This window comes from Lactuca serriola, chromosome 9, assembly GCF_051521515.1.
Source record: "Lactuca serriola cultivar US96UC23 chromosome 9, Lser_US96UC23_V15, whole genome shotgun sequence".
NCBI classification, from domain to species: domain Eukaryota; kingdom Viridiplantae; phylum Streptophyta; class Magnoliopsida; order Asterales; family Asteraceae; genus Lactuca; species Lactuca serriola.
In genome coordinates this window covers 108353689-108373475 of record NC_136416.1, presented here as the reverse complement: position 1 = coordinate 108373475, position 19787 = coordinate 108353689, and positions in this window count along the sequence as shown.

The following is a 19787-nucleotide window of genomic DNA, read 5'->3' as shown; positions in this document are numbered from 1 at the left end:
TCGTTAGCCGAACGGGTACGATAGGACAGAAACCTTCCATTATAAGTATAATGAAGTACAAAAGTAACTAAATGCTTTTACAAATTCCCAATCTTAGTTACTTGAGGCAAAAGTGAATTGATGCAGTTCCATGAAATTACACTTTGTGCCCTTGCGAAGACGTTAGTGGAGCGTGTGTGGTTAACCGACACACTAAATGGTTCTAAGCAAAGGTAGCAAAGGGTGACTCAATGTTTGTCATAGTTCGGTGGAGCGTGTATGGTTAACCGGCACATCAAATAGGTGACTGTAACATGTGGGGGCACCATGTAAGTCTGCATGGTTATTCACACCGGCTTTGTGATCCTTGGTATCCCAGTCACAAACTAGAGGGGCATATCGACATTTAAACATGCCATTGAAAAGTTCAATGAATCTCAAAAGATCTAGGAATTTTCAATAGATTTAAAACTTAAATTTCTTTTTCGTTTTCCATGGTGGAAATTAGTGAATCGTCATTCACTTACCTTCAAATATTCTGCAACTAGATTACGGCATGCCTTTTCTAGGTTGTAGAGTATTGTGTTGGGTCCTAGCCTTAATATCTCATTTGGGTGATTTATTAAGGACTCAATCAATCAACTAACTTGAATTTAATTTTTCTCCCGTTTTGTAGATGTCAAAGTATGACAACTATGGTCTTCCCAAATCCCGTGGAACAAGCTTTTCACATGAAGATGATATTCCACGATTCGATCGAGGAACACGAGATCATGCTTCACTTCCTCCACCTCCTCCTATTATTCTCCCTAACCCACAAGTTCAAAAGATTGAAAAGTTCAAACTCACTCAAGCCCTTTTGGCAAGTAAACATGAAGGAAAGTCAGTGTGTGCACATATCCTAGAGATGAAGTCACACATTGATAGGTTAAGAATGTTGGGATTTGTTGTCTTTGAGGAGCTGGCTGTTGACTGGGTTCTTCAGTCACTTCCTGACTCATATAGTGAGTTCGTAAGAGAGTACTATATGATGAACCACGATGTAACCCTCATTGATCTCACCTATATGCTTATTGCTGCTGAATCAGCAATGATTTGATGCATTGGAAAAGCAAAGTTGATTGGTGGATCTGCCTTCCAGACCTCTGTGGATATAGGCAATGAAAGGCATGTCATGATCGAAGGGTTTGATCATAAGAGAAAGGTAAAGTCTGAAGTAGTTCCATGCGCTGTTCCAAAAGAGTCAATTTGCTTTTATTGCCAAGAGAAGGGGCACTGGAGACAAAGCTATCCTATTTACCTAAGAGATCTAAGAGATGGGAAAGTCAAAACGTATGGCTCTGCTTTAGGTAAAATCCATTAACTAACTCTTTTAAGTTCCTATTCTAGATTCTTGATACATGATGTGAAAAGATTACAATTGATGTTTTGTAAGATCGAAGAAAGGAAAGGAAACTTAAGGGAAGAAGTGAGCAGAATCTAATCGTGAAGAAATGGATTTCGATCGCATTACTTGAAGATTGGATTCTTGAGCTACTACTTAGAATTAGAATAGATTGCTAAGAAATATGTATTGACATAGTTTTTTCAATGAATTGCATTGTAAGGACAAATTTTTCCGCAATAAAATAGATTTTGATTTTATATTTATCTTTGCAATGGCGTGTATGAAAAATTTATGTTTGAATGTCTCTGTTATTAGCAATAATGGATTTGTTTCTTGATTATCTTATTGGTGGAAATGTCAAGAATTTACCAAATAGGGAAAGTTTCTCATCGCCCAAGTTTCAATTGGACAAAAACTTGTAATCATACAACTTTGTTGCATGATGAATGAGAAATTTCATATTTGGAAATTAGACTAATTCGTTGACAAAGTGTCAAGTGAAGGACTAGGAGATCGAGTACACAAGGTTGTGTGTTGATCAAGTCCACCACAAGAGTAACAAAGATATTCGTCATGATTTACTAAGGTTAAGTAAATATGATTATACTTGTGAGATTATGTGTAATTCTCAGTTGATTGAAAGAGTTTCAATAAATAGCAGAACGAATAAATAAGAATCAAGTAGGCAGAAAGATAAAAGTTTCTCTATTCTAAGAAGAAGGGAGAGTACCTTTTATTATGTTTTATGATAGGTCTTAATGATTAAGAACCATATCTCAATTGATCCTCTAAGTGAGTCTTAGTGCAATTGTATGTTTGAGAAGAGGAATCAAGAATTGAAGAAATGGTTAAATCAAGAAGTCAATCATACTTCGTTCCAAAACCAAGTCTTAGAGTTAAGATTGTGACATTGAGTGACAAGTCTTAAGAAGGCTTATAACATTCATCAAATGTGGAAAGTTGTGATGTCTTGGATAAGACAAAGACTAACTAGGACCAATTTTGTGAAGTGTTTTGTCTTGATAAAAGCTACACTAGCTCTTGAATATTTGTTTGTCGAGAAATCTTTATTGAAAAGAGAATCTTATATGTCAAGGAGTCAGTGGGAGTCTTAATGGTCTCGAAAAGTTTCAAGAAATAATCAAGAATAAACCTTATCGATCATCACTAGCACACGAGTTGAGGTTTACAACCTATCGTGTTGACACTATCTTGTTTCTGTGCGGTTCCAATTGAGTTAATTATGCATGTGAGTTCTATGAGTTCTCATTTGAACGCATAAAATGAGAGCACTTTGATCAATGAAAAGTACATTGATAGGAAAGGGTGAGTTGCTTAACTACTTGGAAGACATGGTGGGCAGTCGTGTTACCATAAGGCAAGAAATCAAGATTAAGAAGGTTCGGTCCATATGAGTTTGGGTTTGTCGCAAACTTTGGTTTTGAAAAATTCGCATGGATAGGAAAACATACACCATTAAAATCTAAGTTTCATAAGATTCCCTCCTTCATGAAAATTATTGTGAGGAAATGCTTTCACTAAGAGAGATTCTAAGAAGATATTGATTGTGAAAATTGTATTCTTGAATTCGATTATGGTTACGGTATCCCTTTCCATGATTCGATTTGTGAGATTTGGCTATTAGTCTGAATTGTTTAGACACACATATGAGCTATCTAAGACAAAGGTGTATAAGGTATTAGAAATATAGAAATTCAATAGGTATTGTTTTTCTGGAAGTTAAGTTGGTTTCTAAATACATGTCAAAGCTAGTGGGAGCATAAATGTTATGCTATATGATAATAATCATCATGATAGTGGGAGCATAAATGTTGTGCTTGTATGATTATTAAGGCAAGTATTGCATATTAGCAATATTAATTTTAGAAAACAAGAGTTATACTTTGCAAAGTCGTAAGGGTTGAAAAGTTGTTTTGCTATAATTAAGGGAGAGAATATTATGCTTCATTTCAAATCTAAAGGCTTAGGTTGTGGAATGTTAATAAATTTAGTCAAGGATACATAGTGTGTTCTCAAATTTTTTATTATGATTATGGCATCCTTCTTCATAGTTTGAATTGTGAGAACGTGACACATAAAATATTATGGCAAAAGATTGATAAAGTATCAGATCTTTATGTAAGACATTATGCATCGTGTCCCATACGCTTCACGTAAATGATCAATTGCAAGTGCTATAATATTCGACCATTCTAAAATTTTCCAAATGTCTAGCACATTAAGAGGGAAAAAGGACAAGAATCGTTTTGACTAAGATAATTAAACAACTATCAAAGGACAATCCAAAGCTCGCTGAGGATTGGTCGCTTGTGAGTAGTTAGAAGTATGGTATTGGATGGACCATATCGACATTATTATGAATAGATAAGATTCTATTAAGAATGAATTGTCATATGGAAAATATGGAAATGTTTCCATATTTGGAGTTGGATATTGAGAATCTATATCTATATTAGAAACTTTTACGCAAGAAGGATGTTCAAAGGAATGTACTTTGAGTGAGAGACATCATATCTATAGAATTGTTTCTGATAGAGATTAGCCAAGTCTTGATGATTTTGAGCTATGACTTTATGAAAGAATCATTGCATAAAATGTTAGAATCTAGCATAAGTAACAAGAATTTGATATTCTTATACTTATGATAAGGATTGGGAGTTGTGAAATGAGTATGATTGGAAATGTGTTCATTTGATCTATTTCACAAAAGTAAGGACCGTAGGTAAACATTATGTGCATGCTGAGAGCATGGGACAAGTGTAGTAATAATTCAAGTAAGAAGTTGATTACCCGAAACAAAAAATAATGAGTAATCAATATGGTGATTAAATAAAATGTTTTATTTATACCCAAAGTTTGGGGCCATATGGGATTAGTATTATTCTTGTGTTTCACTTTGCATGTTTTGACTTCCTGAATAATTTAATTGGTTCAGAACAATCAAATTATTCGAACGGACCACAGTTGTTCATATGTTGGAAGTAGGTATGAATGAAGACTATCATGAATTGGTGTGTGGATTGTCTAAAGTGTATTAGACATAAGAAAATGTTTGCTGCAATGTTCATGAGTGCTTATGAATATGATTTGAGCATTGGATTAAACCCACGCTCACTTGGATCACTTCATGGATTTTATCACGAGTGATTGGTGAGACGATAATATCTTATATTCTTGAAACCAAGATGTGTGAGTTGTATCTTGCGAGTCGGTTATACATTGATAATATGTAAACGCACCAGTAACTTGGTGTTATAAAGCATATTATTGTGTGTAATTTGGTGAGTGAGTGGAAGCAAGCATTGAATCAACGTTTATCTGTTCCTTTTATCCAAAGTAGGATGAAAGCGATATATGTGGGGCCCTCGATGATTTAGTGATGACACTAAGTGCTTGGCCAAGTCGGGACTAATTTGATGTGTTCAATTGTAGTCTGTTGTCAATCGTCATAAATCGGAAATCGAGAAACAACACATAGATAGAGAGAATGATTTAAATCCATGTCTCAGTCTATACAATATCTAGAATGGAGGAATATATGATCCCTTATCTAAATGACGCGTATCTGATAAGGTCAGAGTGGACAGCGGCTTTTGAAAGCTACGATTGCAAATCAGGATCTGAAGTGATACGCAGAATAGTTATTAGACTTATCCAAGTGGGAGACTGTTGGATTAGTGTCTAAGTCCATAAATATTTTGGTATGTACTTGACCCGATGGTGCATGGTCCTTTTGGGTTGCCTTCACCAGAGCAACTTGATAGGATGAATTATGGAGAGAGAAGATTAATTATGATTTATTAATATATTATGAGAATAATATATTAAAGGAGAAATCATGTTGTTTAATTAATATTAGTCAAGAATTAATTGATAATTAATTTTGTGGCTAAAAGAGATTAATTAAACTTAAGGGACTGGAACTGTAATTATAAGATAATTGCATTTGGGCTATGGATCACCTTGGAATAATAGGTTGGACGAATTCTATGGGGAAACCCATTAGAAATCGTCCAAGGGATATTTTAAAAGGGTCTATGGGCTGCTTAGGGCTTAAGCAGTTAAATTAGGGTTTCCTAGTTGAAAACCCTAATAGCCTACATGTATATATAGTACCCTTAAACCCCAAAAACGTGGCTAAGAGTTCCACTAGGGTTTCTGGACGTTTTTGGGCAGCCTCATCTCTCTTTATTCTTCATCCTCTTGCTCTTGGTGTTTGTGAGCCATTAGAGGAGTGGCACTTGTGACTCTAAGCTTTCTAAAGTCATTACAAGGAGGATTTGAGATTGTTATTGCTACATAACAATCAAAGGTAATTCTCTAAACCCTAATTTCAGTTTATAATATGTTAGATCTAAGATTGTAAGTCTTAGATACATTGCATGTACAATAGAGATCCAAAAATTAGGGTTTACATGAGCACATAGGATGTTCTTATAAAATAAACCATCAGTTTTATTTTTTTTCAAAACTTTTTTGCAGTAGTTTTAAATATAGTATTGCCATCATTTGAATGTCTTATTCACAAACATTTGAATTAAAATCTATACAAAATGCAAATCAAAAAAGAAAATAAAATAGAAAATACACTAAATGATTTTTTTTTATAAAAAGACAATTGAAAAAATGGTTGTAAAAAATATTATAAAAACATTGTAAATAAGGTTATAAAAATGCTATTGAAAAAAACATCATAAAAATTATAAAATAATTTTAAAAAGGTTAAACAAAAAGTTGAAAACAAAAAGTTGTAAATTAATTAACAAGTTCAAAAAAATGTAAAAAGGTTAATTGGTAAATAAAATTAAATTTGGAAGAATTTGTAAAAAATCACTAAATTTATGAAAATAAATAAAATTCGAGTAACTAATATATAATACAGTAAATTCGATTTTTTGACAACTTTAAGACATTTTGAATAAGTTTTTTTTCAAAATCAATGATAACCTAAAAAGTTATTTGGCAAATATTTTATTTTTAATTTATTTATTAAAAGATAAAAAATCAATAAATAAGGAAATGTGGACCCATTATCCCTCCATAACATTTTTTTTCTTCTTGCCTCTTTCGGTTTCTTCACATGACATACTCGATGACTAGCGCAAGTTCTTACATTGCACTTTCTTATTTGTTTGAACATTGTAAAAATGTAGATTGATGTCGCACCCCAAAACCGGAACGGCTGAAACGTTCAGGGGTGGAGGACGTCATGTACAGTATCACAACACAGAATAATAGTAAACAAGCAAACAACATCATCCATTACATTAGTAATATAATTTAATACAAGTGTGTTCTGTATATCATATGACACAAAAAATGTAAATCAAAATATAAGATGAGTCTTGAATGCGCTCCATCTTCTCAAAAGCTGGCATCGATACCTGTCTACTGATTATCTGAGAATACAAGTTATTTTGAAAGAGTTTATCAACTTTAAATCTGGTGAGTTCATAAGTATTTTAGTGTCATTGTTTGCATCAAAATATTTATAACAGTGTTTGAATTATGAGTTTGTAAACGTTTGTTGTAAAAGCATGTGAATGTTTGTAAATGTTCGTAAACGTTTGTAAATGTTTGTAACTCCTAGAAAATCCTATATTTTCTACTAAAAGTAGCCTTCTACCAAGGCACAACTGTTTTGTATGTTTTTTTCTTGTAAAGGTGTATATTTTTCCCAAGTGTAACTATCATTATCAAAATATAGTTTATACATTATTGTCTATGTGAAATGATCACAAAATGAATGCAAAGGGGAAATTAACGTAATGTTGTAGTGTTGTATTATAGTAACTACTGATGTACTAAAAACCTTAAACAGGATTTATATCAAGGTATTATGTGATTAATTGTACCATACTATCGACTATAAATACGACATGAAAGACGTCGGAAGTAATGACAATTTGCACCCGAAGACCTGCAGGTCCCACTGTAGCTAGCAGCAAGGTGTAGGATAGTCAATCTAGTATAGATCTATACGCAAAGTCACGCTCTCCCTCCAGGAGATTCTAGATACAAATCGAGCCATGGCAGGTGATGCCGTGCCCCGAAACAGTGGTTCACGTTTATTTTATTGTATACTTGTATATGTTATGTATGTACTAGTGTAGTGAATGTATTGTTTCTCGTTATAGTATTCTTTATCTATTTTTCTTCATAGTATAGTTGTATAGTATCTCATAATAGTATCGTTGTATAGTTTCTCATAATCGTAAATATTGACTCATGAATGAACTGACTCTTTGTATGCTTCATTGAACTAGAAGTAATGGGTAGTATATCCCTAACTATACTTATTATAGTTACTAGTAGAATCGTTTGTATGACTGAATGTACTGAACTGAGATAAAAGTCTTTATATATATACACATATACATAATATATAACTAAGGATCCAACAACACTCGGACAAACAACATGGTACTCTAAGTCCACAACCAAACAAGGAATAGGAAATAAAGTGAGTTGGCAGTCCTAAGTCCTTCAATCCTTACCTATATAACTATATATGTAATAGACATGGTTTTAACAATATATAAATTTGAAAGTTGTAATAGAAAAGGTTTGATACATAAAAGTGAGTTTAGTAACGAGTTTAACATGTAAAATAATTTGGTAAGCAGTTTGAAGTCATTTGTTTAGTAAAACAGTTTGAAAGTATAGTAAATCCATTTGTTTGATAGTTATTAATCACATGTGATTGACATAATAACTATGATGTTCAAATTGTATTCCCCCCCCCCCCCCCCCCGATAAAAGCATTTAAAATCATTTAAAAGGTTGATTAAGGGGTATGAACTCACCTGCAGTGAGTGGTTTGGATGAAAGTGTTGGACAAGGTGCTAGGTGTCAAGTGAGGACTTGAACACACACAATGATCCTATTTAACATATAAAGACATATATGTGTATCTAATTAGTGATTATAACCACAATTAAGCAAGTATAAACACCCTAAAATGTGGAAAACACTTTGGTTTAAGTGTTAGAGGGTCATAGGGTTGCATCAAAGGGGTATAAGGCATTGGTTTAGAGTTCACGGCCCAAGGATCAACTCCCATTGAGTTTATGGCCTAGGCCTTACGACCTTAGTGCGTTTACGGCCGTAAACTCATGGTAACTCCTACCATTTCGAAGTTTAAGGTCTATAGCTCAAGTATGAAGGGTTCTTGTCCAATATCCAAGCCTTAGGAAGCAATGGTGGCACATATGCAACACCTAATGTTGAGCTCCTTCTGGTCGAATATGTGTTGTAAACTCTTGTGGTCTATAAAGATAATGCTTTTCGTACCATACAGATAGTGTCTCCAGATCTTCAGAGCAAACACAACTGCTCCTAGCTCAAGATCATGTGTGGTGTATTTGACTTCGTGTGTCTTCAGCTATCTCAAGGCATAGGCGATGACCTTACCTCGTTGCATCAGAACACATCTAAGCCCCCTGGTTGGATGCATCGTAGTATACACCGAATTCTTCTATCCCTTCGGGGAGGTATAGTATCTGTGCGGTGCATAAGGCTCGCTTTAGCGTTTGAAACGCTTTTTCTTGTTTCTCTTCCCAGTCAAAGGCAACGCCTTTCTGGGTCAATTTTGTCAGAGATTTCCCGATCTAAGAGAAGTTCTGTATGAATCTGCGGTAGTAGCCAGCGAGACCTAAATGGCTTTAATTTTGGAAGGGTCCACGTGGATTCCTTCTTTTCTGACCACGTGTCCTAAGAATTCGACTCTTCGGATCCAAAATTCACATTTAGAGAACTTCGCATAGAGCTTCTCCGATCGTAAGGTTCCTAGGACTTGTCGCAGATGATCTCTATGTTCCTCCTTACTTCGAGAGTAGACCAGTATGTCGTCAAGGAAGACGATGATGAACTGATCCAAGTAAGGAAGACATACTCTATTCATTAAGTCTATGAACACTACGGGCGCATTGGTCAATCCGAATTGCATCACCACGAACTCGTAGTGTCCGTAACGAGTTCGGAAAGCTATCTTCGGAACATCCTCCTCTAGCACTCGTAACTAGTGATATCCGGATCTTAGATCAATCTTGGAAAAGTAACTCGTCCCTTGCAGTTGGTCAAATAAATCGTCTATGCGAGGCAAAGGGTAACGATTCTTGACCGTGAGTTTGTTGAGTTCTCTATAGTCAATACACATATGGAATGATCTGTCTTTCTTCTTAACAAACAAGACCGGTGCTCCCCAAGGCGAGAAGCTAGGTATGATGAAGCCCTTGCTAAGCAATTCGTTAAGTTGACCAGATAGTTCCTGCATATCAGCTGGTGCGAATCGGTAGGGCGATTTGGCTACTGGGGTAGCTCCTGGGACTAAGTCGATTCTGAACTCGACTTGTCGTTGTGGAGGTAATCCTAGTAGTTCTTCTAGAAAGATGTCTGGAAAGTTGCTCACTACCGGGATGCTCTTTAGGTCTTTCGTTTCTAGGCTCGTATCGACAATGTGAGCAAGGAACGCACGATATTCCTTATGTAAGTACTTCTGTGCTTGAATACTTGATACGATACATAGATTCGTGTCGGGTTTGTCACCATAGATAGTAAGAGTTTCATTAGACGGAAGGTTAAGGCGAACAACTTTCTCGTAGCACATGATGTCGGCGCGATGGAGACTTAACCAATCCATGCCGATTATGACGTCAAAACTTTTAATTGAGAGTGGCATGAGGTCGATTGTGAAGGTATGGCTATCTAGAGTTAGGGTGCATCCTATGAATATACTACTAGTATTCTCAGTTTTCCCGTTAGGCATTTCTACAGTGAATGGTTCCTTAAGTGTGTGTGGTTTTTGTTTAAGTAGACGAGCAAATTTATGATTCACGAAGCTTCTCTCCGCTCCACTATCAAATAGTATACATGCATAAGAGTTATCGAGGAGAAACGTACCATTGACCACTGTAGGGTCGGCAACTGCTTCCTCATGGCCTATGGCCAAAACTCTTCCCACTCCACCGGCATTCCCTGCCTTCGGGTAGTTCCTTTTGTAGTGGCCCACCTCGCCCCAACCGTAGCAAGCCTGGCCCACACCAGCACCAGGGACTTGGGTGATCGGCCTTGCCGGAGACTTGCAGAAACCGACAGTGTGTCCTTTCTTGTTGCAATTAGAGCACTGCATTTCCCGGCAAGGACCGTTGTGGTGGAAGTTACATTTGTTGCACTTTGACAAACTTTCAACGTACTGCCTTATCGGAGTAGCAGCGGCAGGTACTATCGCAGCATGAACCGCCACGACCCTCTGCTTTTTAGCAGCTTTCTGCTTCTTCTTGTCATCCTAGAATTCCTGCTTGATGTCAGCAGCTTTGGAGGGTTCTAAGATGGCTTGGGTTGGTGTTGTTGATGGGGTACGGACTCCATGGTCAATGAGCCGTTGTGCCAATCTCTTGGCACTATCGAAAGTAGCGGGGTTTGAAGCTAATACATTCCCCTGAACTGGAGGCAACAGCCCCCAGATATACCTCTTTATCTTCTTCCCCTTCGTGGGAATCATGTTGGGACATAGAGCCACCAGTTCACTGAATTTGGCGGTATAGGAAACTATGTCGGAGCCCTTCATGGTTAGGCTCCATAGCTCCTGTTCTAGCTTCTGGATTTCGCCCCATGAGCAGTACTCCACAATCATAAGGTCTTTCAGGGTTTCCCAGCCTATATCATTTGCCACTATGAGAGTTAGTGACTTGACATGGCTATTCCACCATGTTAAGGCTTTCTCCTCGAAGATGCAAGCAGCAAACTTGACCTTGCTCCCTGCTGGACAGGAGCAGATCTTGAAGATCGACTCTGTCTCTTCGAACCATTGCAAGTGGGCAATGACTCCGCCAGTCTCTTTAAAGGACTTTGGCTTGCAGTTAGTGAAGTCCTTGTACGAGCACTCTCTCGAGCGCACGAGGATTTCACCTTGGGTATAATTAACGGGTGTTCCACCTCCGCTGGCACCAGTATAATGATATTGAGCCATGATTGTTTCCACAGCCGCAGCTACTGCAACATTAAGAGCTCCCGTATCAGTTAATGGAGGGGGTGGTGGTGGTGTTTGATTTGCCGGCCTGCCTCTGTTCGGGCGCGGGAGAGGAGGCATCTTTTACTGCAAGTTTATAGAGATGATGATGATAGTAAGAATCAATTGTAAAGTATGATGAGAGTGATCCATGGACTAACGCTCCATAGCCCAAACATTAGAATCAGTGTATGAGTTGAATAGAGATACAACAATAGAGTTTGAAAACACAACAATATAGACTTTCCAATAGGTTAGAAACTGCCAATATTACTAGTATTACTGATGTAAATGAGTTCAGGAAAAAAATGACCTAACGGTAGGTCTTACATCAAACCATAAGAGGGAAAATGTTGACAGTTTAGTAGACTAGATAGTGTACTGAAAGACAGGAATAATTTACAGACAAGTGCTTCATAGAGCACAGATAAGAAAAGACTATTCCTTAATCAAAAGAAAAGGTGAGCTAGACATCTTCTAACGGCAGCGGACATTCCTCGGGCGAACCCTAAGGTCTGCCAGTTGACCGTCATACCCTGGATTTCGTTTCGGGCAACCCTTCGGACCAGGATTGGCAAGTCTCTTTCTGCTGATCCTCCTTCACTCGTGTCATAAAAGCTTCAGTCTCCATTGAATGGCATGGGCTGATTTTTCTCTTCACCCCATGTTTCTATGCATTCCACCCAAGTAGGCGTCAGGCCTTGAAAAGCCTAAAGGGGGTTAGGATTTGGGACCGGAGCCACAGGGGGTAGGTTGTTGACTTCTGGCTCGGAGTCAGAACCATCAGAAAAGCCTTCTGCATGGTGATCATCCAAAGGGATTAGATGTTCACCTTCTGGCTAAACTTCAAGCCATCCAGCATTGCCTTCATTCGGGAAGTACGGGTCGTCGTGAAGATGGAATCCAGCCATGATATATACGCGAGAAAAGGGATATAAGAATCTAATTATGAATAGACGTACTACTTAAGTAATTAGAAGATGATCCTTACTAGTTACTTCAATACTTGTACAGTGCATACTAGTTATATGAAATCAGACCTTCGAATAAGTAACCTTAACTCTAAATCCACAACCAAACAAGGAACAGGAAATAAAGCAAAGATCACATATTCTAAGTCTATGACACCTTAATCTCATATAACCTTAGCGTATCCACTTAACAACTATTGACCTACTAGTAAAGACCTTTTTAGTTCTTAGATAAGTAATTATAGTAACACAAAATACTCCTATAGTATTTTAAGTTCATGTTTTGTTCTAATGTTATCATTGTAGTAGTGTTGGTAAGTATTTAGACATGTTGCAACACCACAACCATTCTTAGGCACATTCTAGTCACTCCTCGGAAAATATAGTTGATCAGGCTATATCCTCCCAGATTTGACTATATGTCTCTAAGCCTAATTGTGTTGTTCAACAATCGTAATACTTTTGTTCTGTCCTAGTGACACTGATTTTAGTATGAATGCAGGTATGTATACTTAATTAAATATTTTACTATTTAAAAGTATAAACTCTTGGTCAGAGTATTTTAATCCCGCTGTGTTTCTAGTTTGTATATCTTTTATGGGTTGATATACTCAATACACTATAAACAATGCCCTGATACCAATCTGTCACACCCCAAAACTGGAACGGCGGAAACGTTGAGGGGTGGAGGACGTCATGTACAGTATCACAACACAGAATAATAGTAGACAAGAAAACAACATCATCCATTGCATTAATAATATAATTTAATACAAGTGTGTTCTGTATATCATATGACACCAAAAATGTAAATCAAAATATAATATGAGTCTTGAATGCGCTCCATCTTCTCAAAAGCTGGCATCGGTACCTGTCTACTGATGACCTGAGAATATAAGTTATTTTGAAAGAGTTTATCAGCTTTAAAGCTAATGAGTTCATAAAGTATTTTAGTGTCATTGTTTGAATCAAAATGTTTGTAACAATGTTTGAATTATGAGTTTGTAAATGTTTGTAGTAAAAGCATGTGAATGTTTGTAAATGTTTGTAAGTGTTTGTAACTCCTAGAAAATCTTATATTATCTACTAAAAGTAGCCTTCTACCAAAGCACAACTGTTTTGTATGTTTTTTTCTTGTAAAAGTGTATAATTTTCCCAAGTGTAACTATCATTATCAAAATATAGTTTATACATTATTGTCTATGTGAAATGATCACAAAATGAATGCAAAGGGGAAATTAACGTAATGTTGTAGTGTTGTATTATAGTAACTACTGATGTACTAAAAACCTTAAACAGGATTTATATCAAGGTATTATGTGATTAATTGTACCATACTATCGACTATAAATACGACATGAAAGACGTCGGAAGTAATGACAATTTGCACCCGAAGACCTGCAGGTCCCACTGTAGCTAGCAGCAAGGTGTAGGATAGTCAATCTAGTATAGATCTATACGCAAAGTCATGCTCTCCCTCCAGGAGATTCTAGATACAAATCGAGCCATGGCAGGTGATGCCGTGCCCCGAAACAGTGGTTCACATTTATTTTATTGTATACTTGTATATGTTATGTATGTACTAGTGTAGTGAAGGTATTGTTTCTCGTTATAGTATTCTTTATCTATTTCTCTTCATAGTATAGTTGTATAGTATCTCATAATAGTATCGTTGTATAGTTTCTCATAATCGTAAATATTGACTCATGAATAAACTGACTCTTTGTATGCTTCATTGAACTAGAAGTAATGGGTAGTATATCCCTAACTATACCTATTATAGTTACTAGTAGAATCGTTTGTATGACTGAATGTATTGAACTGAGATAAAAGTCTTTATATCTATACACATATACATAATATATAACTAAGGATCCAAAAACACTCGGACAAACAATAGGGTACTCTAAGTCCACAACCAAACAAGGAACAGGAAATAAAGTGAGTTCGCAGTCCTAAGTCCTTCAATCCTTACCTATATAACTATATATGTAATAGACATGGTTTTAACAATATATAAGTTTGAAAGTTGTAATAGAAAAGGTTTGATACATAAAAGTGAGTTTAGTAACGAGTTTAACATGTAAAATAATTTGGTAAGCAATTTGAAGTCATTTGTTTAGTAAAACAGTTTGAAAGTATAGTAAATCCATATGTTTGATAGTTATTAATCACATGTGATTGATATAATAACTATGATGTTCAACTTGTATCCCCCCCCTCCCCCATAAAAGCATTCAAAATCATTTAAAAGGTTGATTAAGGGGTATGAACTCACCTGCAGTGAGTGGTTTGGATGAATGTGTTGGACAATGTGCTAGGTGTCAAGTGAAGACTTGAACACACACAATGATCCTATTTAACATATAAAGACATATATGTGTATCTAATTAGTGATTATAACCACATTTAAGCAAGTATAAACACCCGAAAATGTGGAAAACACTTTGGTTTAAGTGTTAGAGGGTCATAGGGTTGCATCAAAAGGGGTGTAAGGCATTGCTTTAGAGTTCATGGACCAAGGACCAACTCCCATGGAGTTTATGGCCTAGGGCTTACGGCCTTAGTGGTTTTACGGCCGTAAACTCATGGTAACTCCTACCATTTCGAAGTTTAAGGTCTATAGCTCAAGTATGAAGCGTTCTAGTCCAATATCCAAGCCCTTAGGAAGCAATGGTGGCACATATGCAACACCTAATGGTGTTTACGGCCCAAGGAGATTGCCTTGGCCGTAAACCCATGTGTTCTTGGGCATTCTTGGTGTTTTTCAATGGTTTAACAAGTAATCCAAGCATATAGCTAGTTAAGAGGAGTGTACTTACTTATAGAAAGGTTGTAAGAGTGTTTAAGGTCCAAGAACACTAGTGTGTGTTCTTGGTGTTCTTGGTGTTTTGAAGAACACTTGAAGATCTATGAAAAAGGGAAGATTTCATGGATGAAATTATGTATAACTACTAGATGAAGTGTTATAACAACAAATCAAGAGAAGAAACACTTACATTTTTGGAAGATTGGAAGGAAGATGTGATGATACTTGAAAGAGAATGTTGATGTTCTTGAACTTGGAAGTGAGAAATGAGGAAGGAAAGGAGTAAACTCATGCCTTAAGCATGAGTTCACGGCCATAAGGGATTTTATGGCCCAAACTTCCCAAGTTTGGCCGTAAACACCATGTTAAGGTGTTTAATGTTTGATTGTTACACCTAAAACTCTAAAAGGTACTTCCTCTCGTTCGTTATTTTGAAGAATTAAGATTAAATCACTCAAACGGACTCTAAACCGAGCTAAAAATTAGCATAAATGAGTTTGACTTTTAATTGAAGTGCTTGACTGTAGGGTTTGTACAAGTAGAAATTTCAGGTTGTCGCAATTGATCAAATAAAATGATTCATAACTTTAATTGTGAAATAAAAATGAGATAAGAAAGTATGACATGTGGTTCGGTGTAGGAGCTCCATAACATGTGTATTTTTTTAGTAACAAACTCAAAGATTGGGAAAGATTTGTGGATGTGGGGTTGAAGTGTGTGGTAGAAACAATAAACCAATATAAACAAATATTGATGTTTTAGTTTTTGAACAACACTTTCTATTATTCCAAGTTGTAAGAGCCAACTTTTTATAAATTTCCATGTTGATGACTATGATTTAACTCCATCGAATCCTAACATAACAAACAAACAAATATCACTTTCACTCTTTCCATTTGACATCATCATGGATGCCATGTAACTCTATGTTATCAAACTCTATGGATTCCACTGATGGATCAAATGACAAATCCACGGATGAATCCTCATGTTGTTGAAATGGGAAAAATAAGCAAATACCAATAATCCTTAGTCAAATCTCTCACTACCTATGGTATCCATTCCACCAAACAATTCAAACAAATTATTCGTAGTAACAAATCTCTATCAGATAGTGTCAAAACTTTTCTTAACAAGTTCAACCGATCCAAGAACACCTAAGTGCAACAATAAAAGATATTTGAGCTTAAAAAAACCATCAAAACCAAATTAGATGAGATTACATTTCTCAAGACCCTTACTCACAAGATTTTGACATGGGTTATGTTGTAATTAATGAATCACTTGCAACATTGGAGAAATGGAACAAGAACTTCCTAAAGAGACATAACTTCCTCCTGAAAATATAGTGTTTCCTTTACCTTAATCTACTCTTTCGCAAACCACACCACTTCAAAAGAAAACCATCTCGTATGATCGATGAATGCATGGATATCAAAACAAAAAATTATGTTCCTCCCTAAAAACAACAAGTTCAAAATGAACCAAAGAAACTCGAGCAAGCAACTAAGAATAAAATAAAGATGTGAAAAAGAAACCACATGCGGAACCTCTTTCTCTTCGTAAGAGAGTCATTTCTCCTACTCTAAGTCCTCCAGACTCTCCAATAAAGATACGCAAGAACTCAAAACTCCCAAGATTGAGATCGCCCTCATTCAGGACATTCTTAAAACTAATACTAAACTAACACAAATTCCAACATCTAGCAAATGGAAAGATATTTCATCTTGTGATCTTTCTCAAAAACCAAAAGAAATGAAACCGTCTACCCTAAAGACACAAAAGCATATTAATTGAAATATCAAAGCAGCACCTGAGTTCAACTTAACAAGAGAAAAGAAATGAAATTGATGAAAGTGAGAAGAAAGTAAAAGAAATTGGTGCTCCCAAGTTTCATTAAAGAGAGGAAGTTAAGGGAAGTGGAAGAAAATAGAATGATCACTTTCTCTCCTAACTTTCCTTCAAATTTGGACGGATTTAGAGAGAAATAACAAAATGTTTAATTTTTCTTTCACTTATCTCCAACTCGGAAACGCAAAAGACAACTTTATTTTCCTTTCATTTATCTTCTTTTCTCACCTTACTTTCTTCTCTTTTCTTTGCTGAAACTTAAGAACTAAACGTCAAAGAATGAAGTCGTTGAGCGAACCAATCTCCTTTTATTTATCTTTTTTCTTGCTTTTAGTATTTTCTTTAATAGAATGGATACAAAATTATTGATAATATTAAACAAGGAAAAGGTCAAAAGGTCATTTTACATGGTTTTAATTTTTCAATATTTGGATAAAACCTACAAACAAATGCTAACTATAAGGTAAAAAGGTTTTTTTTACTTAATACGGTATTTTCTTAAAAGGTTTTTGTATATGCACGAATAAATTCGTGTATTGCATAAAATTCCTTTGTTTTACTTATCTTCACATCCAATGTGTCCAATCCATTATACTTGTCAAATATTTTCATTTAAAACAGTATGTCTTATAACAATAATCTATATTACCAATTTACCTTTTAAATATTTGTACTTAAAAATTGTGTTTTTTTTTTAAATAATATATTCAAAGCATATGTTTTCATAGAAATATATATATATATATATATATATATATATATATATATATATATATATATATATATATATATATATATATATATATATATTCAACTTAAAACAATTATGAAATTGAGAATGCGGAAACCATTTTAGAATGCTATTTTTTTCGATTTTGTTTTTCGAATATATTATAAATTTTAATTTTCAATTATATATAGATAAACATTAATATCAACATAATACTTCTTTTAACAAATACATTTTTTATTATATGTATTAATCACATGTGATTAAATTATTCATATGTTTTTTTATAAATTTTTTTATTATATGTATTAATCCGGTGGACCAATATCATCAACGATGTCAATCCACCACCACTATCGCTGACCCTTACAAGCTTCAAATTCGTCATCACCACGCCACCCTTCCAGTTATGTGCATCGTTTTTTATGGTACATGCTCGTGATTCTAGATCTGAGTTACTTCCAATCTAGTTTCATGTTTTTTCAATTCTCGGAGCTTTGAACATTGTTGCTTTGAACATTGTTCTTCCTCTCCAAATCTAAATTTTTTTGTCTCCATGGGATGATTTGCTTATTAGCTGGTTTCCGTGTTTAGAACTTTGAAGATCTGCTTATGGATTGGATTTTGTGTGAAGATTTGCTTATGTAGTATTTTCGGTTAATTAACAAGATATACTACTAACGATAAACAACCATTAAAATTAATGTGCAAGCATTGTTCGATAATATATGTTATATAATCATTCGTGTTACATGTTACACACCAAATAAGAATTAAAAGATACAAATGATTGTCGGTAACCATCGATCGTCATTATTTTTGGAATATAATTATTATCCAAGACAGTTGACTGAAAATGAAGGTTGAGAAATTTTTTTTGAAGATTTATTGAAAAATAATGTCAATCCAAAAGATGTCTATAGTAACAACCAAAATCCAAAAATACATCTACTCTCAAATTCATCATGCACTAATTGTAAGATTTCAAGAGTGTTATTTGATAGTTAATAAAAATAAATTTATACGTTTATGGTTCTTAATTTGAATGTTTATGTTTGTTCATTTATTTCATATGGTTTTTGACGCTTAAATATATCATAACTAGGCAAATACTCGCACGTTATATATAATACAATAATATATTTAAAATTTTTACAAATATATGTTTTTTAAATATATCAATAACATTTTTGTTATCTCTTATATACTAAACCTTCTGATAAGTTGGTATAAACATGGTTTGTTTTAAATTATCTAATAATGTAAACATCTTTTAAAATTATATCATCTCAATTGTCTCAATTGTCTCTACCTGTTGATTATTAATGAATAAAATTAAATATAATTTATGGTTTAAGGATATTTATAGTTGTTATGATTAATTAATTTTAAAAAGTTTATTTGCATGAGATTTTAATTTCTATCATTGTAATAATTTAAAACATGAAATATTATTTTTTGTTTTTAAACATAACGATATAATTATTATATATAATGTTAGTTTTAACTATTGTTGTTGTAATATATTTACAATAACGTATTTGGAAACGCTTAATTAATTTAATTTGATTTTAGAAATTTAACATTTTTAAATTTTATTTGATTAATATTGTTAGTTTCTTTTATTGTAATTATTTAAAGCAACATTCTTTTTGTTTTTAAAGATAACATTATAATTTTTTATATAATATTACTTTTAACTATTCTTATTGTAATTTATTTTTAAGCTACTTATCTGAAAATTCTTAATGATTATAAAAAATACTTTCATGCTTTTTTTTGTTAAGAGTAAATTACACGAATGGTCCATATGGTTTAGGGTAATTTACGTGTTTGGTCCCTAACTTATTTTTTTAACTCGGAAGATCCCTACTGCTTGTTTTTGTTATGCGTTTGGTCCCTGTCTTACTTAAAAAGACTATTTTGTCCATGATTTTTTAATTTATTTAAATAAATAGACCACCAACCACACTCACTCACCTTACCTTACCTATCCCACTATTTTCCCTATTTAAATAATAGTTGTTTTA